Source organism: Onychomys torridus, chromosome 9 (genome assembly GCF_903995425.1).
Source record: "Onychomys torridus chromosome 9, mOncTor1.1, whole genome shotgun sequence".
NCBI classification, from domain to species: Eukaryota; Metazoa; Chordata; class Mammalia; order Rodentia; family Cricetidae; genus Onychomys; species Onychomys torridus.
The window spans coordinates 26143742-26164236 of record NC_050451.1 but is presented as its reverse complement, the minus strand read 5'-3'; positions in this window follow the sequence as shown (position 1 = coordinate 26164236).

The following is a 20495-nucleotide window of genomic DNA, read 5'->3' as shown; positions in this document are numbered from 1 at the left end:
GGAATGTGGCTGGCTCCAGGCCCCTGCATTTCCCCCAGGCTTTTAGCATTTCTCAAGGACACAGACTTTGGTTGCTTTTTTGTAGTCAACAGCAATTTTGTCTGTCTGAAAGCCTCTAAAGACAGATTGGGTATCCAAAAAATGAATCCCAAACTTTTCTGATTAAATATCTGCTTTCCAATTGCTGTTTGAAATATGAGAGGGAAGATGGCATGCTGATGAAGATGAACTCTGGCGGAAGCCTGAGATGAATCAGGGAAAGATGATTAGTGAGCAGAGTGCCAGAGAGAAACAAAGACCTTGTTTGGCTTTTTCTATTACCCCTGTGCCGGTGAAAATATGGACCGATTCCCACCTGAGGGAGCTTAATTAAAAGGTCTTTTGGATAAGAATCCAGAAGCAACAGAGGGCCCATAAATTAAGGTTTATGTGTTCTTTGTACTGTACTGGCTTCATTAGCTGCTGGACCACATCTTTCTCTATTATACATCAGGGATCATTCCACTGCATAGCCCTGATGTGGTCACTGGCTGAGACTAGAAACCACATTAGACCCTCATTCTTCGATTAATTTTTTTCTTCACATTTTTAGAACCAAGAGTCACTGTATGTTTTAAAATTTTATCTTAGCTCCTATCAGCTTATTTTATATAGGTCAGCTCTGCTCAGATCTTCTCTTTGGGAATAGTCTGGAGCTGTTTAGGGCTTCAGGTTTATTCATTTAGTTAGTTAGCTGCTTTATTAACATAAAATATTATGTTTCATTATGAAATTTTTCAAAATAATTGTTCCTGTTGCCCCTCCCCAGTTGCTACCTCCTCCATGTGCTGGCTTCCATGTCACATGTGCATATGCCCTTCTCTCTATTGTCCCTCTCCTTCTCTCTCTCTCTTGTTATCCCTCTCCTTCTCTCTGTCTCTCTCTTTTATCTCTCTCCTTCTCTCTATTCTCTCTCTCTTTTGTTATCCCTCTCCTTCTCTTTTGTCACACCTCTGTTTCTCTCTTTTGGTATTTTATCTCATTTGTAGTCTGTAACCACCCTATGTCCTCTGGTTGACATACAGGCAAACATTAAAAGTTAAGATCCACATGTGAGAGAGAACAAGCAGTTTTATCTTTCTGAATCTGTTACCTCCCTTCATATAACACTTTTTAGTTTTATTTACTATTTTAAAGTTATTTTATTATGAATATATTATTTTGTGGAGGAGCAAGTATGTGCATGCATGTAGATGTCAGAGGTCAACCTTGGGTGTCTTTCCTTAAGAGCCATTAATCTTGATTTTTGAGACAGTGTCTCTCACTGACCTGAAACTTTCCAAATAGGCTAAATTACTCGACCAGTAAACCCCAGGGCCTTTCTATCCTTGCCTCCTGGATGCCAGGATTACAAGGTACACTGCCATGCCCGGCCTTTTATGTGGCTGCTGGGAACTGAACTCAGGTTCCATGCTTATACAACAAGCACTTTCAGACTGAATTGTCTCCTCGCCAAGATTTATTTCTAACTGGATTCTTCAGCATGGGCAAAGCCTTCTTTCAATGACCCAGAGCAACCCATCCCTAGAGAGAACACTTCAACAACCCTCACCAGGTTCACCATCTGGCCACCTTTCTGTGCTCTTCTGTGGAAGCCAGCATGTTTCGTTCTTCCTCTGAATTGAGAGATGTGGAGCTAATTTTACTGGTCAGCAGTCAAAAGCGGAGAGGTCAACTGAGGGGAGAGCTGTTATTTTTGAAATAGCAAGTCAAACCTTAGAATTAAATTGAGTATGTAAGAAAAAATGGGCAAAAGGTCTAATTGCTCATTCTTTCCAGTCTTCCATATTTTATCACTGTCTTGTTTACTAAATGTGATTTTCCCTTGTTACTTCCAGATGGGAGTAGGTAAAGGAAAGGGCAGTGGGTGTGGGAGTGCTGGAGATGGAGGAAAGGGCATTGACGAGCTTTACAAGTGATCAGGGCCTCAGCGATGGCTACGAATCAGCCACTAACTTCAAGTTGTCTGAAAAGGTCTACATTGCTGACTTTGTTATTGGCTGTTCCCCACTGAGAAAGATTATTTAATTCAAATTTGTCATTTCATTACAATTCTCCTACTAAAGTAAATCAGATTTCAACATTTGCTCAACACTGAGCCCAATGCCACAGACAGAGACCAGGCATCATGTCTGGGAGCAGTTTCCCCTTTGTCAGGCCCCTTTGCCCATTCAAAGCTTTTTAGTGTATTCGTGGGCCTTGCTCTGGGCTTGGGATAAATATTGATAGCAGAGGCTGATTACAAAGGAAAATGGTTTATGATATTTATAGTATGACACACTTATACTTTTTGTTTGCTTGTTTGTTTGTTTCAGCTTTTTGAGACAGGAACTCACTGTATACCCCAGGAAAAACATAGAACTCACTACATAATCCAGAATGGACTGTAATTTGTGATCCTCCTGTTTCTCCTTCCTAAGGTCTGGAATTATAAACACAAACTACCCTAGCCATTTTAAGCCAGGTAAGTCTTGGTTTATAATTTATTAGACCAAAATGCATCAGAGTTTTCAATTGGAAGACACACCACTGAGGGAGTGCTGAAGATACTAGGGATGATATTTGCTTTTTTCCAGAACTTTTCTTTGCATTTTAGCTTAGAGGAAAATATATCCCCCTTGTATTTTCACTACTAGATTCCCTTGAAGAAGGCCATCTGGGTTTATTCTTTTGAAGGACTGCTTAAAATTAAAACAGGGGCCAACTCATACTTAACCCAGATTTGAGAGAAAAGAGCAAATGAGCAGGCCTGCGCAGTAAGTCACTTCCAAATGATTATTTTTTTTTCCTTTCAGCTTGAGCTATTTCTATGAGGCGAGACTCACACCTTCTGATATATAGTTACACCCGAATTACTGTACCAACATTTAGATCATTCCCAAGAAACAGTGTGAAAGCAGCAGCTTCAGAAATATTTATAACTGAAACACATGATTGGTGGCATGAAAGTTGTTTTTATAAAATACTACACCTATCATTTTTATTGCTGAATTAAGGTGGATGATCTGAATAAAAATATAAATTATGTGTGTTAAAGAAATGATGATTAAATATGGGCTTTGTGCATTAGTCATTAATCTTTGTATTTAAAAGCAAATTCTTCATTTTTGACCACTACCTGAAGATACTCACATCTAATCAGAAACATGCTTAATCTTGGGTGATGTATTATTTCAGACAAGAGCTTCAGAATTTTCAGTTTCTTGTAATGAGGAAGGGTAGGTTCTATAGAGACTTTTTTTAATGCACTCTAAAAGCACCCATCAAAACAAATATTAAAATTCAGACATAAAAGTCCCTTGATTGGACAAGGGGCATGTCTAGAGATAGAGGATAAAACAGTAGAAATTCCACTCTCAGTGTTCTCCAAGTTAAGGGGTCCTGGGACACCACTGGGGTTTGCAACCCCTTGCTTCCACCAAGTCTTATCTTAGTAGTAAAATTTAAAAAAATCTCAGCTCTGAATTAGCCATATGTGTGCCATCATTGTGGAAGCAAACAGTAATCTGGAGGTAGCTTTACCCCAGTTTGTAGTGAAGCAAGACCCAGAGTGGTTGAGGAGCTGTCTCAGATTGCACATGTAATAAATAAAGGAGCCAGGTCTCAAACCCAGATCACTAGTGCCAATGCTTCTGAACTCAGCCTGGAGCATAAGGAAGCCTAGAGCCTATATTCTAGTTGAGTCAAGACTGATAGATGGTCAAGTATGTTATCAGTGGGATACTTTCTGATATCAGAAGATCAAGAGGAGATGATCAAGGAAGCAACAGAGAGTGTGCATTCAGGGTTAACTAACTTACCTGTTGCTCAGGAAATGGTATGTGCTGAAGGGAAGAACCTGGCCAAAATGACAAACTTCTCTACACTGAGAGACCATGTCTCAAGGTAGCAAGGCAGAGAGAAAGAGAAAAAGACACCAGACACCTCTTCCTCTTACCCTTGTATGAACAAGTACAACCACATGCAATACACACACACACACACACACACACACACACACACACACACACACACATGCACGTGCATACATACCCACACATTTGTTAGTGGGTTAGTGATATGTTTTACATGGTAAGTTTATAGTGTTATGCTTTTCAACTCCTTTCTTCTTGTGGGTGATTCTCCATGACAGCTCTGGAGCTTGCACTTTTGGCCACAATGGGGTATTTATGCTCTGGAAAATAGGATCTCTATGAACAGAACTGCTGTACCTTTTGTTCCCCATCCCTATGAGCAAATGGTAAATCATTTGCTGTCACACCTACTGACTCTTCCACTGCTACCACTTAGGCAGTTTAGGGCAAATAACATTCTGCTCAGTTCTTCTATAATTTTGTTTGTTTAATTTCTATACAGTATTAATAATATTAGTGCCTAGGTCTGTGGTGATATTTTGTTATACTCTAATAAAATTTGCCAGAAGATCAGAGGACAGAGCTAGCCACTAGATTAAACATACAGATCAGGCAGTGGTGGCACACGCCTTTAATCCTAGCACTCAGGAAGCAGAGATCCATGTAGATCTCTGTGAGTTCATGGCCACACTGGGCTACATGAGATTGATTCAGTCTAGGAGAGAATCAGAGCCAGGCACATACCTTTAGCCCCAGTATTTGGGAAGCACACACACCATTAATCCCTACACTAGGAAGGTTGAGATAGAAAGTGAAATGGCTGAGCTGAGAAAGGCTTATAACATGTGAGGAGACAGGAACTAGAGCCCTTTCCACTGAGGACTCAAAAGCATTCAGTCAGAGAATTCATGGAGTTGGTGAGGTGAGAAGTGGCTGTGGTTTGTTTCCTCTGATCCTTTAGCATTTACCCCAATATCTAGTTCTGGGTTTTTAATTATAAGACAATTTAGGATTCATGCAACAGAGCTCATAATAGTTAGGAGAATATTAAATGAGATTGTATATATACATCACACACATATGTATATATGTATACATTGTATATAAAGATAGGCAGAAATTACATTTCAAGATACTTGATACATGGTGATGGTGTCATCCCAATTGCTATTCATTAACATGTCTAGAAAAATCTTTCTTCCAGACTCAGTCTCTACTGGATCCTTGGGTGATCCACCCTTACCCTGCCCCTTCCTGTCCACAACTCTGTATAAAATCATACCTCATTATATAGAAAATGAAGAAACCACCCTGTTTGCAAATTAGCCCAGGGTTCCTAACCTACTCCTTCAGAGGGAGCATCCACTCTTTTCTGGTAACTGTCACAGGGTGAGTGGTGCTATTTTATGACACTCTTCTTACAAGGAAGCACAGGAAGGACTTTCAAGGCTCATTATTACCAGCAGGGACAGCTTTGGTGTGTTTTCTGCAGAAGGTAGTCAAAAAGGGCCAAGGTCTATTTAGCTGCTAAGTAAACTGCCCATAACATTCCCCAGAGCATTGGTTGGGAAAACATACTGTGATGTCAGGTCCCCAGTGTTGGACATAAAGTCACAACTAGTAGGAGACAGTTTTTAAACCTTGTTGAACCTCAGTACTCATTCTTATATAAAAAGGCTATGTTCATGCCAAGCAGAGACTTGGGAGACTGAGTGGCATACTCTCTTCTAGGACCTGCACAGAACCTGACAGCTGATGTTGTCACTGCTGTTATAAGTCAGACACCCACCATGGATGGAGAAAGAGGTAGAGACAGTGAGAAGAAGGGGTGCTTAACTACTGGTCTTCCTTGCTGAGCTTTGGTGAGGCATCTGCTCCAGCTCTAAGATTCTAGAACACTTCTCCCCAGGCCTGAGGTAACACTGGGGAGAACTGTTTAGTAGCTGTATGATTAGTCACTAAAGCCAGAGGGTTTGCATCAGACATGCCTTTCTGTCCCGTGCAGATGCTCTGCTCTGACCTCTTCAGTGCTCTTTGGTTTGATTTGCTGGTCTGTCCATCCTGTCCCTGCCTTGAGCATTGCTAACCTATAAACGATAACTGGGAAAGGGGTCAGCCTCTGGAAACACAGATAATTGTGAAGGTTAAAGCCATCGTGCTGTTCTAATTAACTGCCCTAATAGGTGCTCAACAATCCTGACGGCACCGCAGATAGAAATGCTTAATCACAACCAAAAGTGCCTCAGAATTAGTCCATTTTCATGGTGGAAATTGCAAGGAAAGTGTGAAATTGGGGGCAGGCAGGAGAGTCATTCCCTTTTCCTTTCAGGTTAGAGCCAGCCCTTGTCTTTCCAGTTGGTGGTTAGACCGGAAACTCTGCATGCCAGTAGATAACTTACTTTTTATAACATCAAAATCCCTTTATCAGCCCATCTTGGGCATAGGAACTATAGCATCAGCTCTCCTTCCCAGAATCCTGTGAGCCACAATGTACCTGTAAAACACTGTAGAGTGAGACCAGGTGAATGTGGATGCAGGCTGTCCTTACCTCACCTTATATTATATTAACCTTGACTCAACTCAGGTGGCCATCTTGGAAAGGGCTCAGGATCTACTTTCTTCCCTCCCTACGCCAATGCTTGGCTGAGAAAACTGGAAGGAGGTAGCAGCAGATATATTCTTATGAAGAATAAGCTTTGGTCCACAGCATTGTTCTATTCCTTGTTTATTACAGCCATCCAGCTCTGAGCTCAGCCATCTCAGAACTGACCAGGTATGGGATGGTACAACTGTTCTGATACTGGCCCCCAAACCGTTTCTCCTCCAAATCTCATTTTCTTTCTTTTGAAAACAACCTTGTGAGGCTCTTATGAGAATCAGACAGCCGACACGTATCTGTTATGAGATGACTAACTATACAGTGTGTGTCCCAAAGGCAGAAGCCAGGATCAGGATTGAGCAGCATGCAGTAGGAGATGTTGGACATTGCCATCCACTACTCTTACCCTTTCTTTAGTAACTCCATTCATGCACTCAGACACAGGCATGGGATGGTTTCAAAGCTTTCTCACAGAAAAATCTGAATTAATTTAATCACAATGAGACATCCCCAAAGATTTAACTTTTTTAAAGTTACATACTACTATGTATTTTGAGAATAAGATCATTTTTCCGTGTCATGGACTATGTTTAAGGAATCCACTTACACAGTCTGGATCTTTCTAGAAAGGGCAACTTCTGCCTGCTATTGCCCAGCTGATGGACAGTTTAAAAATGGTTTCTAGCTCCCATTCATTGCTGCAGTCTGTATGCAAATGCTTCCCTGTCTCCAAATAGAAAAGAACTGGGTCTCTAACACAGTCAGGGCTGGAGGGCAGCCAGGTAGTCTCGTTGTACAGCATGTCTGGTCCTTTCTGCAGTGGGTGTTTATTTTTAGTTCCCCATGCTGTTTTCAGAACTATACTTCCTCTGGAGGTCAACATCTTATTCCAGGGACATTAAACAAGCTGTGGAAAGTAAGGAGCTGCTGCAGTATAGGGAAGCCTAGCAGCTGGGAAGGTGACTAGAGCTGAACTTGCCTTTAGTGTCTGAAGCTGGCTTTAGTGTCAGGTCAAGCAAGTTGGGCACACAACTTTTCAAAAGACAGCCTCAGAAACACTCACCAGCAGCCTTAAGGTAGCCATGGTAGAAGGGGTCTGAGAGTGTGAAGGCAGCCGGCAAAGGGGCTGGCCCCCAAAGTGCAGCTTTTCACAATCCATAGAAGGCTGCAAAGGCCACAGGCAGAAACAGGAAAAGAAGCTGGTTTGTGACATTCCCACAGGGCCAGCTGCTTGGTGCCTGTTCAGGCTAATTCAAGGTGGCATGAGGTCACATCCATAATCATGATGGTGCGCATCAGAAGCCTGACACCATTCAGACAGTCTCCAGACACCTGCAGGGGACAGAACTCCAATGCTATAGAAGTCAGCAGTGGCAGAAACACATCAAGTTAAGTCCTACAGGGTCACACTTTTTTTTTTAAGCAATGAAAGCAAGAAAAGGAGCAGAGCATTACATTTTGGAAATATGCCCAGTGATCAGGATATCCTTGAGTGGGGGTGACATTGTATGACATTGTGTCTCTAGGACTCAATGAGCTGGTTGAGCCACTTAAATGTGACAATTATTAGCAATCACCTGCGGACCTTTACTGTGGAAAAGGTAAGTAGAAAGGCAGAGAGTAAATACCAGCTACTATAAGAACAGCAGCTTTCAAACCTGCAAGGCTCCTTGGAGTTCATTACCAGAGATAAGTCCTCCTGCTTCCTATTTGTACTGGGAACAGACACAAAAGATGTGAGTGGCTTTGCGGAGCATCCAGGGAAGGCCAAGGTGATGCAGTACTTTCTTTGCAATGGGTTAGAACCTCCCATAGATCTTTGGCTGGGAAGGGCTCAAAGCCCTGGAGGCATCGCTGGGGAAAATAGGGCCTTGGCACGATAGGGGATATGCAGCTGATAGACTCCTCGGGAAGCTTTGTAATCATGCTTGATAGGACAGTTTGGGGATCCCAGTGAACATGCAGAGTTTTGAAGTTCTGCTGAACAGCTGTCAGTGTGTGGGAACCTGGGCTACTGGTGTCGCTCCCTTCTCTAGGGAGGCCACACCACTGCTCTGATTGGTGGAGCATAGAGTGACCAGGGAGACCCAGGCCAGTAATGACTGAGGACAATGGGACAGAACTGGGCATCCAGGCCTGACTGGTGGCTCTCTTCATCCTTCTTAGTGAGTTCTCAAGTTGCCACCTCAGCTATGGTGGAAACTTCATGTCTGTGGGCTGCTTGCTTTAAGGAAAAGCATATACAGAAGTCTGGGGTGTTAAGGTGGTAAAGCATTGCCCTGTGTGACTCTTATGCATCTAGGCTATGCCCATTTTCCTGACAGTTAGGTGTGTTTTGAGAGGTTGAATGACTGATCCAGGTGATGTGCTCAATCTGCCTGAATGCCTGACAAGCCTGCTGACCCAAAACAGGAGACCTGGGGCAATGAGTAGCCTAATAATGACAAATAACCCATATCATCATCCATATTTCATATCCCTGCAGACAAAATGACATCTCTTACTCTGTCACTGCAACCCAAATATTTCATTGATGCCAGTCTTACTGCTGTTTGTTGTTAAAGAGGTCATTTATTGAGACTGACATTATTAAGATTGACAGTGATCATCCCACTCTGGGGTTAGCCTGATAATTCCTCCCAAGAAAAACTTGCCATGTATCAGCAAACACTGGACAAAAATAGCTGTGTTTGCTGCAAAGTGATGGCAAAGGATGCCCAGTGGTAGGCTCAGTGTAAGAGGAGAGCTTGTCCTGTAAGATGCAGAAACTTGAAAAAAAAAATATTACTCCAAAAGATTCTGGGTCAGGGATACTGTTCAGTTGGTAAAGTGCAGCATAAATATGAGAACCTGTGATCTAGGCTCTGTAGTTAGAGTTTTCCTGCCTGGCCCAGTCAGGACAAATCTCTCTCACCCACCAGTCCCACAGTCTCTCAGACCCAACCAAGAAAGCACACAGAAACTTACATTGTTTACAAACTGTATGGCCGTGGCAGGCTGCTTGTTATCTACTTCTTCTATCTTAAATTAACCCATTTCTGTTAGTCTATACTTTGCCACATGGCTTGTGGCTTACCAGTGTCTTTACATGTTGCTTTTCATGGTGGCGGCTGGCGGTGTCTCTCTCCAGTCTTCTATTTCCCAGAATTCTCTTCTCTCTTGTCCTGCCTATACTTCCTGCCTGGCCACTGGCCAATCAGAACTTTATTTACACAGAGCGATTCCACAGCAAGGCTCAGCAGAAGAAATGCCAGGTTTATAATTCCAGTGCAGTTGGGTGGCAGAGGCAGGTAGGTCCCATAGTCTTGCTGGCCAGCTAGTCTGGTAGCCAAACTGGTAACTTCCAGACCAAATGAGAGACACAGCCTCTAAATTAAACAAAACAAAAAAGGTGTTGACCACCACATGCACATCTGCACACACATGCACCTCCACCACATACACAAAACAGCTGAGATTCCTACAAATAAATAAAATATACAGAAAGGTTCTTAGTGGAACCTTGATGTGATTGGCATTTTTGTATGAAATGAATGTGAACTGGTCCAGGCAGTGGTGTGAGGCTTTGTAACAAAAAGCCCAGAGTATTGATCTATACTGCAGGGTGGATAAAGTCACTCAATGAAGGAAGCCACACACCAAGGACATGGCATGTGTGATGGGATTCCCTCTGTGTAGAACATCCCAAAGAGACAAATCCATGGAGACAGAAGGTCAATTCCAAGATCTCAGCAAGGGTCAACATCTCAGTCTTAAATAAGGTTGCAGTGGGGACAAGGACTGTCTACAAGTGGCACCTATGTGTCTTTGTGTGCTGATAGAAACTGTTCCAAAGTCAGGATGTGGAGATAGATATACAACACCCCACATGTCAGTAAGGCTCAAGTGTGTGTGAATATGTGTGTGTGTGTGTGTGTGTGTGTGTGAGTGTGTGTGTTGCACAGACTTTACAGTATATGCATTTGGTTACAGTAAGCTCTTAAAATGGAAAGGCCCATGGCCCATTGTAAATACACTGAATGAGCTTTTTGGAGAAAAGGTACAGAAAGAAATTAAAGGCTCTAAAGATGACAAAATAATGCAGAGCATACCAGGCTGAATTGTGGCCTCTGTTTCTTATGGTTTTAGCAGCACATTTCACTCTTAACAAAGCAGAACCCATAGTTCCTCCAAGGTTGACCAGTTGATATCTAGACATGGTCAATATATGGACTGTGATCGATATACCCCACTGTAAGGGAAGGGAGCAAAATAAAATTGAACCAGACATGTTCTCAAAGTATAAGGAGTGTTTACATCCCCCAAAGGAGAGAGAAAGATCCCAGGGCAAGAGGGTCTCTCAGAAACCATATAAATCCTATGCCTTAAAGCAATTTCACACCAGATATGGTAGTAGACAAGCAACATGTAAGTCTGGTTGCCCCAGAGAAGCCAGGGGCTTGTTGAGTAGCACAATAGGACACACCATACACTGCCTTTTTCTGTCAGTAAGACATCCTTCCAGAAACTGACATCCAGCTTATTATTCATAAATGTGATTGGGAATCACACATGGAGACTTTTCCCCATCTGTCTAATTAAATGGAAAGTCCCCAAAGGCAGCCCAACATGAGCTCCAGTGTGTACCCTCAGCATAGTTTCTGGTGCTGGATAAATATTAAACAATAGTCTAGTAATAAAAGATTAGCATTTCCCACAAGGCTTTTGTTACTGGAGTGAAAAGAACTCTGTTGAATGGAGTGCCTCCTGTTTTTCAAATTTCTCAGTGGGAAGCTCACTCCCTATGTCAATCACATTTTCACACCAGGTAAGCCAAGCTCACTGAGGACTTCACAGAAAATTGCTTCATGCTGAAGAATAACCACATACAAACTCAAGGAAGAACCGGTGTGTGTTAGAAGTAGGAGGCAATCAAGCCAGGCCATTGTGTCAGTTCTTCCTGGAGGAGTTGTGTCTACAGAGCCACTACTCCACATGCCCTTCTGTGATAGTGGAAACACCTTTGGCCACTGTCTGGGTAATGTGGTACTTAGAGCCTCTTCAAGGGGAAAGGTGGCATAGCCATTTGAAAACCAACATCAAATTTGTTGATCCATAGAAATAAAGCGTATACTATTAATAATTTATCATAATTGTCTGTTGAGCTGCCAGGTGTTTCTTGTGAGCTTTCTAGAAATTAGGCTGTTACTGGGTTATGGCGATAACACAGTGATAAGAGCCTCTGCTTCTAATGTGCAGAAGCAAATTAGTATAAAGAAAATAAGCAGTGGTTATGGTGGTAACCACTGTCTGAAGGAGATCACACGGAGAAGTGAGAGAAAAGATGACTTCTTTGGAGAGGTGAGAAGAGAGAGCTGAGGAGGTGGCACGGAACAGTGGACGGAGAGGTTGCTACAGGCACAGGGTAGTCCTACGAAATATTTCCACAGGTAGACCTTGGTGTGTCCAGTGTGGTAAAACATGGCAAGCTAAGAGAGAGGGGCCATGACACATGGATGAGGTCTGACAGAACTCCTATACATGTTTTGGAGACTACTGAACATATCACAGTGCTTGGAGGATTGCAATGAATTTGACATTAAGCACATGTTACATAAACATGTTTTGTCTGACTGTAAAATGGATTGTGGCTTGGAAAGGTGAATGAATGATGATGGCCTAGGGCCTGAGCTTGGATGGGAAGGGAATAATGGATCCTAGAAGCAATATAAGGGGATTGACAACCACAGGTGATGCTGAAAAATCGGTGGGCCTTGGCCTCCTGGACAAGATAGCTCTGATTATTTCTACTCAGACTGTCCTGGCCTTGTATGCTCACTGTTGCTCACTCTATGTGCCGCCTAAATATGAAAATTAGTGATAACAGATTAAAGAGGCACAGCCTCCTCAGGACCAGGACAATTCTGTTCTCTTATCTTTTAGGGATTATCCTTTGTATAAAGTCTATACCTAACTTTACAGTCATACTGTAGAACTAGAAGAAAAGGTCTTCTTTGTCCCTATGGTTTACAACCTTTTAAAATGTGGAAACTTTGGGGCTCAGCAAATGTAGGCACTTGCTTCTATGCTGGATGCCCTGAATTGGATTTCCAGGACCCACATGATGGAAAGAGAGAAGCAATTTCTGCAAGTTGTCCTCTGGCCTCCACATATGCACCAAGGCAAGTACACACACACACACACACACACACACACACACACACACACACACACACACACCATGCACATGCATGCACAAAAACAAAAATTAAAATCAACTTAAAACATGCAACCCTCACTAACAATAGAGTACAAATCCTCATATGTGCTTCTTTTTAAAAGAGATGTAGTCTGAGAAAGATGCAAAACACTCACTAAAATTAGATTAAAATTTAACCTATGAAGCCAATAATATGGAGGGCAGCTGAAAGCAATGTGCCACAGGATGGCAGAAATAAAACTATAGTCCTTGTGGAGTTAAGAAAATGCTGGGATGTTTGTTAGTCATTGCACCTACTTTCAAACTATCTCCAAACTACCTTAGCACTTAAGTTTAAGAGTGTTTGAAGAAGCCATACCCTCCTCGTTAGCCTCCTTACCCTAGAGAGAAGGTAGGGTAAGTGCCCAGGCTGATAACACTTTCCTCTGTCATTATCCTGAGAGGTCCTGCACCTGTGCTTCCTTGGGACCCTGACCTCAGTGCTATTCAGGGCCTGAGCACTTCCCTTTCTTACACGACTCAGCTGCTTTTCACAAACATCTCATGACATAGACTTGGTGGTTTTGTTTATGGTTTTAAGAGATGAAGATATTGAGGCCTGAATTGATGAAGAATACCATTTTATTTTGTGTATCTGTTGAGAAAATAATGAAAAACTACTACCAATTTTACAGTGATTTTTAGGGAAAGTTGTATTTCATTCTCTGCAGTTGCTTCCCTATACTTTGGAAAACTAGTTACGGGTGTCACTCAATAAATATTTAAACAATAAGTATCATGGGCCCAAGGCCTTACAATTACTGGGGCCCAAACTACTTATTCCTGGTTAAAAAATCAAAACAACAAACAAACAAACAAAAACAAAGCTGAGAAGAAGGCACCTGATTTGGCCAAGGGAGGCATAGCTTGCCACTGGCAAAGCAGAAGTACTGACCTAGTAACTTTTTCCCTTCATCCAAGAACTTTCCCATTATAAATCTGTAGATGCCTTTTAAGGTGAAGACAGAGCTTAGGAGAGCTGAATCATGGAATCATGGAGAAGAATGTGCTCCCTGAATCTTCCTGGACAGAACTGCAGAGAGCTCAGCAGAGGAGCATTGGGGTCCAGTCTCTACTCATAGGAGACCAGTCTAGAGGTTGATTATAATGTCTGCTTGAGAGTTTCATCACACATGCCATGATTTGGCATATGAACTGATCACATCCTGATGGCTTTTAGGTCATGGGCTGGTTGCCTCAATCAGGTAGAGCTGAGTTCTGCTTTATCCCTGCCTCTGCCAGCTCCAGTGACTTCAGGAAAGGACAACAGAAATACACTGGGCACCAAAGGAGCCCTCCCTCATCAGCCTGCAGTTCTGGGCTGTAATCATATGCTGGTAATGAAAAAATAAAAATTCTAAGCACTGTATACTAAAACCTTTCTTGGAAAGGAAGCAGAGGTCATGGTGAACTGAGAAATATTGAAATATGATAACTGGGAGTGGGTACAGAGCCCTTGACATTTCTTTAGAAACTTAAGTTGAAGAGAAGCCTTAAGAATGACATTTAAATTTTTGTCTACTTCCATTTCCCTCCAAACTAGTAATTTACTGCCCTGCCATCTGAGTACACATCTCAAAGCCACATTAGGAAAGCAGAGTCTCCAGTGGGAAGCCGGAATCCACAGACAGGGGAGTGACCAGAAATGTAAGGGCAAACTAATTCAATTACTTTCAGTGGAGTTTAAAATACAATCCTCACCCAAGCATGTGGGCAACTCACACAAAAAGAAAGAACTTTAAAAACATTGATTATGTTACCCCACAAAGGGCAACTGGAAGGTGGCCTTGAATGCCTGAGGGCTTTTTCAACAGCTGGAAATACGTTTCTGTCAGCACAGGAACCAGCATCATGGAACGGTGGAAGAGATGGAAATCAAGCTGGAAGTTAAATACTTGGCTTCAGACAGCCCAGCCCGATGATTATAATGCTGACTTGCTGTTTTAAAAGGTTCATCTGCTCTAAGAAAAAATGTCAGAGGCCTCTCATCACCCAGCCCCCACTCGGTTTTCTCCAAGCCTCTGTTAGAGAAATAAAATGGAATTTATTTATTTATTTATTTATTCTTGGAAAACAATTTGATCTCTTTTATCTGAAAGTTTTGCCAATGTTTGCATCAGTTCTCTCCGAGATGGCTGCGATTCTACTTTACTTTGAACAAAAAATAAATTGGGTTTTTCTACAGTGAAAAATAGGAGGCTTGCCAAAAGTACTAACTTCAAAATGGTCCTTATTGTATGTGTGGAGAGAGAATATTGAAAAAACAAGTGCCCGCTGTCGCCTGCACTGAGGAGCCCACATGGGCTCGTGTAGAACTGCTGGGCTCTACTGAGGGGATTAAAGCTCGCTGAGCTTCTCTGTCGTTGATTTTCCTGACTATTTCTGATTCATTCACTTGTAGCTCCATTAGCAATTTATTTTTAATTCCATATTGTATTTGAAACACATATTGCTAGAGAAACAGGCACATCTTACATACATATGCCTGACATTTTAAAAAAATGAATGTGATGCATTTCGTGCTCAAAATAAACAAGCTTTCTTTCCCTTTCATTGCCGAATAATATTTATGAACCTCTCAAATCAGATTGCTAATATGTTTGTACCAGCCATACAACTGTCCTGACAAAGGAACTCCTTTGTTCTCTGCTTTGAAGGGCTCTATCCTTGGCTCCCAGAAGTCCACGCTGACCCTCAAATCCAGGTCACTGGCTATCAGCAAGACCAACCTTCACTAGATACCCTTCTTGATTCAGAGTGGCAGTGTTCAAAGGTAGTGCATGGGTGTCCAGGAAGTGTCCCTGTTCCCAATGAGTTCTGCATGCTTGCATTACACAGTGTCTTAGTCTATTTTCGTTAGAATTCTGCAAGTTGAATAGTCATCTCTATTTCTATTCCAATATTCTCTTAGACCCTGGGCAAAATATTTCCATTTTCTATCTCCATTTAATCATTAATATTTAATATACATATTTAAATACATGCACATGTATTAAAAGATTATAATAAAGATTAAATGGAAACAGGCTTATAGCATACTTAGCAGAACAGCAAGCATGCTAATAATTACTAGTTGTTAAACCCCTGGTGATGTCACATTGCTGATGCTGTATAGAGGTTTGCATTTTATAGGACACTGCCCTGAACAGCATTTAAAACACAAATTGATGTTGTGCCTTCCTGAATATGATTTTGGTGCCTACAGATTGGCTGAAGTTGATTCTCCTTGCCTTGGGGTCAGGGTCATGATGTTCTCAAGAAAGAGGGTCACTGCTGTAGAAACAAAGTTGGGGTTTACCTAGAGACTCAGTCAACTGCAGAAAAGAATTTCTTACAATAATTTTTTAAAAAATTCAATCAAGCTGCTAAGCAGTGGTGGCACATGCCTTTAATCCATGGGAGGCAGAGCCAGGTGGATCTGTGTGAGTTTGAGGCCAGGCTGGTCTATGGAGCGAGATCCAGGACAGGCAACAAAACTGCACAGAGAAGCCTTATCTCAAAAAAACAAAAAACAAACAAACAAAAAAGTCAACCAAGCAAAAAAATGATCCAGGTTTGAATTGATCTGATCATGTATTCACACACTGAATGTGTGTGTTCACTCTAACTTTGCCTGTTGAAAAGGGCTCTTCCTGGAATTCCTTGCAGAGCACTGACGGAATGTTGAGTTGAGCTTGTCAGCCTCTTTCTTTGTTCTCCTGATTGCTCTAGAGGTGCACTGCATTGTGGGTGCTTTCTTCATACCCAGCTAGCTACCCTTAACTTCTTTTGTAAGCATATCTAATGTGTTTTGTTTAACCTATGATAGAAGTCATAAGTGTATGATTATAAAATCTGTTGTCAATATTATACTGGGTTCTCTTATATATCATCATCTTTTAAAAATAATGTCCTAATCATTTTCTAGAGTTTTTATGATATCCTTATCTTTGACAATTTGAACACATTTATTTCATAGTTTCAATAAGAATATTTACAGTTCTTGAGATGCTAACTATCTTCTCTGTTACATCACTGGCTTTTCCATTGTGGTACTTTGTTGGCTGGTATAGATCATTTCATTAAAAAGAATAGCCTTGTCATTGGGGTTGGGACTAGGATGGAGACAGGATTTTGCAAATCTTTTATGTCGCCTTATATTGCAAAAGTATCCATAGAGGATATTCCATTCTCTTATAATTTCCTTTGCTTGTTTACATGTTGATTTCCTTTGTTGAGGTTCCCATGCCACATGTTAATTTGAACCTGATCACAGTGGTGGGTTTTGATATGATTCTGCAAGGTGTCTCTTTACCTGTACTTTCAAATACATGTGAGTTTTATGTGATCACTATCTGAGTCAGCAGATGAATTTTTCTCTAGCCTTCCTCTCATACAAAAGAAAAAAGGAAACAAAGACTGGTTTGGAAGGCTGAACCCTTTTCCTATTGTCATAATGATAACCAGATATCTCAATAACCATTAGCCTATGAAGACATAATTTAGCTTCTGGAAACATCTGGTGGCAGTAACAATAACAAAATACTTCCCCTTCTTTAAAATGTTCCCAGGGGGCTGGTGATAAGGCTGAACAGGTAAAGGCATTTGACTCCAATCCCGAAGACCTGAGCTCAATGCCTAGGATACATGTGGTGAAGGAGAGAACCAATTTTCACTAGCTGTTCTATGACCTCTACACATAAATGGTACACACACACACACACACACACACACACACACACACACACACATTTTGAAAGGATTTTCTCATGTACCCAAATAGCCACATTTTCCTGTGACAAAGCCAGCATGAAGGCTAACATTGTCACATATGGTGGCTGGTAGTCAATAGAAGAGATGAGTGAAGAGGTATGGACCTTGGCCTTTCTTCCTGGCTGACAGAGTATTACGGCAAGGACTGAGGTGGAAGAAGGGAGATACATGTCCCAGGCACAGAATGTAAGAAGATTCCAAGAAATTCAGTAATTATGATAAATGATATTCTTAATTAATATGAAACATATGGATTTAATCATTCTATATTATATCACATACCAAAATATTGCAATGTATTTCAAAATGTAATAGCAGCATGATTTGTAAAGTAAAATAATATTAAACAGAATATACTAAAGTGGTAGATTTTTAAAACTCAGAATGGCAAGCTAAAGACCATGGCTCTAGGTCTGATAAAGAAGGTTTTGTAGGAATCAGAGCCTACGGTAGTGTGAAGTGAAAAGGACAAAAATACATGGGAAAAAAAAGGGATCAGAGGACAAAGCCAGCCACTAGATTAGACATAGAGGCCAGCCGGTAGTGGCACAAACTCTTAATCCTATCACTCCAGAGACAGAGATCCGTCTGGATCTCTGAGTTCAAGGCCACACTGGGAACAGAGTCAGGCAGTGGTGGCACACACCTTTAATCCCAGTACCTGAGTTCTCATGCCTTTGCTTGGGAAGCACACACAACTTTAATCCCAGGAAGTGACATGGCTGGGTGGAGAATGGTATATGAGGCATGAGGAGACAGGAACTAAGCAGCAGTTCAACTGAGACCCTCGGGGTGAGGACTCAGACAGAGGCTTTCAGTCTGAAGATCCTGTTTCATCAATATCCTGGAATATGTGATTTTTCTTGGGTATTTATCACTCAGTTTTCTCATTAGCAAAAGGGTAATGGAAATATTGTTTACTTTATCTAGTTAAGTATAGACAGTTAATGTAGACAGCTCAGCATCATGTCCAGCATGTTGCAATGACCAGTATATGTCTGAGTTTGTCCCTACCAATTGCTGTAACAAACTGCCATAGAGAGTGTAGCTTAAAAACAACAGAGATTTATTCTGAGTTGTAAAGTGTAGAGAGTGCAAGTCAGCTTCTAGAGAGGGTGTGTTTCCTGGTTCATACACAGGCAGTGTCCTCTGGCGGTGTTCTCATAGCACAGAAAAGCCAGCGAAGCTCTCTGAAGCTTTTCACAAGGGCCTGAATGCCATTCATGAGAGTTCAGTTGCAAAGTCTTATTACCTTGCCTCCTGATAGCATCCTTTGGGGATTATATTCCAACCCTAGAGCTCAGGGTTAGAACATTCAGTCTATGGCAGTGAGGATAACTAGTCAGTGGTAATACGAGAAATGAAAGATAAATTGATTAAGTTCAAAGACAGGGCAGATTATATGGGACCACGCTTGTCTTTTTGATGATTTTTAAAATTCCAGTAAAATGTGCCTAGCCTAAAGCAAGCATGGTCACCATTTTCAAGTGTGCAGTTCCATGGAATCGAGTGCATACCTATTGTTCTGCAAACCATTGTCGCCATCCCTATTTAGAATGTCCAAGGATCTGGAATTGAATACTGAAGTTATTAAAGGACCAGTGAAAGCTTTCAATTAAAAAGCTGACTGGAAGAACATGTGAAGAGAATGAATGTGGGAAGCAAAGTAAGAGAGATGTAAGAAGAGTTAGAAGAAAAAAATTAATAATAATTTAAAGGTCCTTCAGGTGGTCCAAGGAGTAGGTGGCAAAGATGCAGGCAGGATTGTAATTGGAGAAGTAAAAAGGAAGGAAAGACAAAGAAAGAAATGGGGGAACATGGATGAGTGTGGTCAGGCAGGTGAGGAGACCTGTGAAAAGAGAATACACTTATCGGAAAGTCCCTTGGCACAGAGCCATGGAGCTGTGAGTCAGACAGCTGCTTCTCTCCCAAGCACTGGTATGACAGTGCAGTATAACCAGCTCCTACTGGTGCACACACTGAAAACTGCAGGAACATTAAACACAGCTTTGCTTGGAAACTAGACGTAGAAATAAACTAGTCTGAAGCATGGCCATATGAGTCGTCACCCATTGTCTTCTCTGTGCTTTGTCTTCCCCTTTGAGTGCATTTGAGTCCAGGCTATTCCTATCCACTACATAATAGAATCTTTTAGGAAATGCACACGGTATAATGATATTGAAGTGCAGTGTGCAACAAGTTGTTATGCCACTGCCAAATCTTAATTCCTTAACCATTGACAATCTTTTTCCAGCCTGGACTAGGCCATGACAGAAGCATTTACACCAGGAAAGTGACAAGGACGAGGTTGGGGCTTGACTCCCCACTGCTAATAATGCAGATTTACTCTTTCAAATGACCTGTTTACTAGAACTCTGTTTTGTCAAGGTTAAATGGATACAGACACAAGAGTTCCACAAATACCAAGGAAACCAAATAAAGATTTTTCTAGTTCTTTATTATTTCTGTGCTATAAGCTTTTACAAGCTTTTCTATCCATAAAATTTGTGAAAGACTTATAATGCATGTATCCAGATACACTTTTGGAAATGGGCTTTTGAAGGTTTACTAGCACACACTAATGACACTCTGTTGATGGGAAGATGTATTGTACAATGTGTTAACAATGACCTGAAAGCCCTATTGTGCATTAAGTATAGTGTTGTAGATACCTTTTTTTTCTTTTTTTTCTTTTTTTTATTCACATCTCAGTTTTTCACACCACCTTCTGTCTTCAGGCAGTGGGCTGAAAGTTACCTGAAACTCCCCATCATGCTGGAATGAGGTGATGCAATCTGGCTCAAGATTCCACAAGGGATACTCAAGAGCATGTTCAAAACAGGAAGGATTCAATACACAGGATGCTTTAACCTAGAGATAAGGTTGGAGAGTATCCAGGGTGTGAGAAGAGACAAGGCACAGCCAGGAGCAGTGAGAAAGCAAGAGGGTTGCTAGGCTTAGGTGCCTGTGGTATCCATTTACCCTTTGGAATACAGTCCTCCCGTTGGCATGG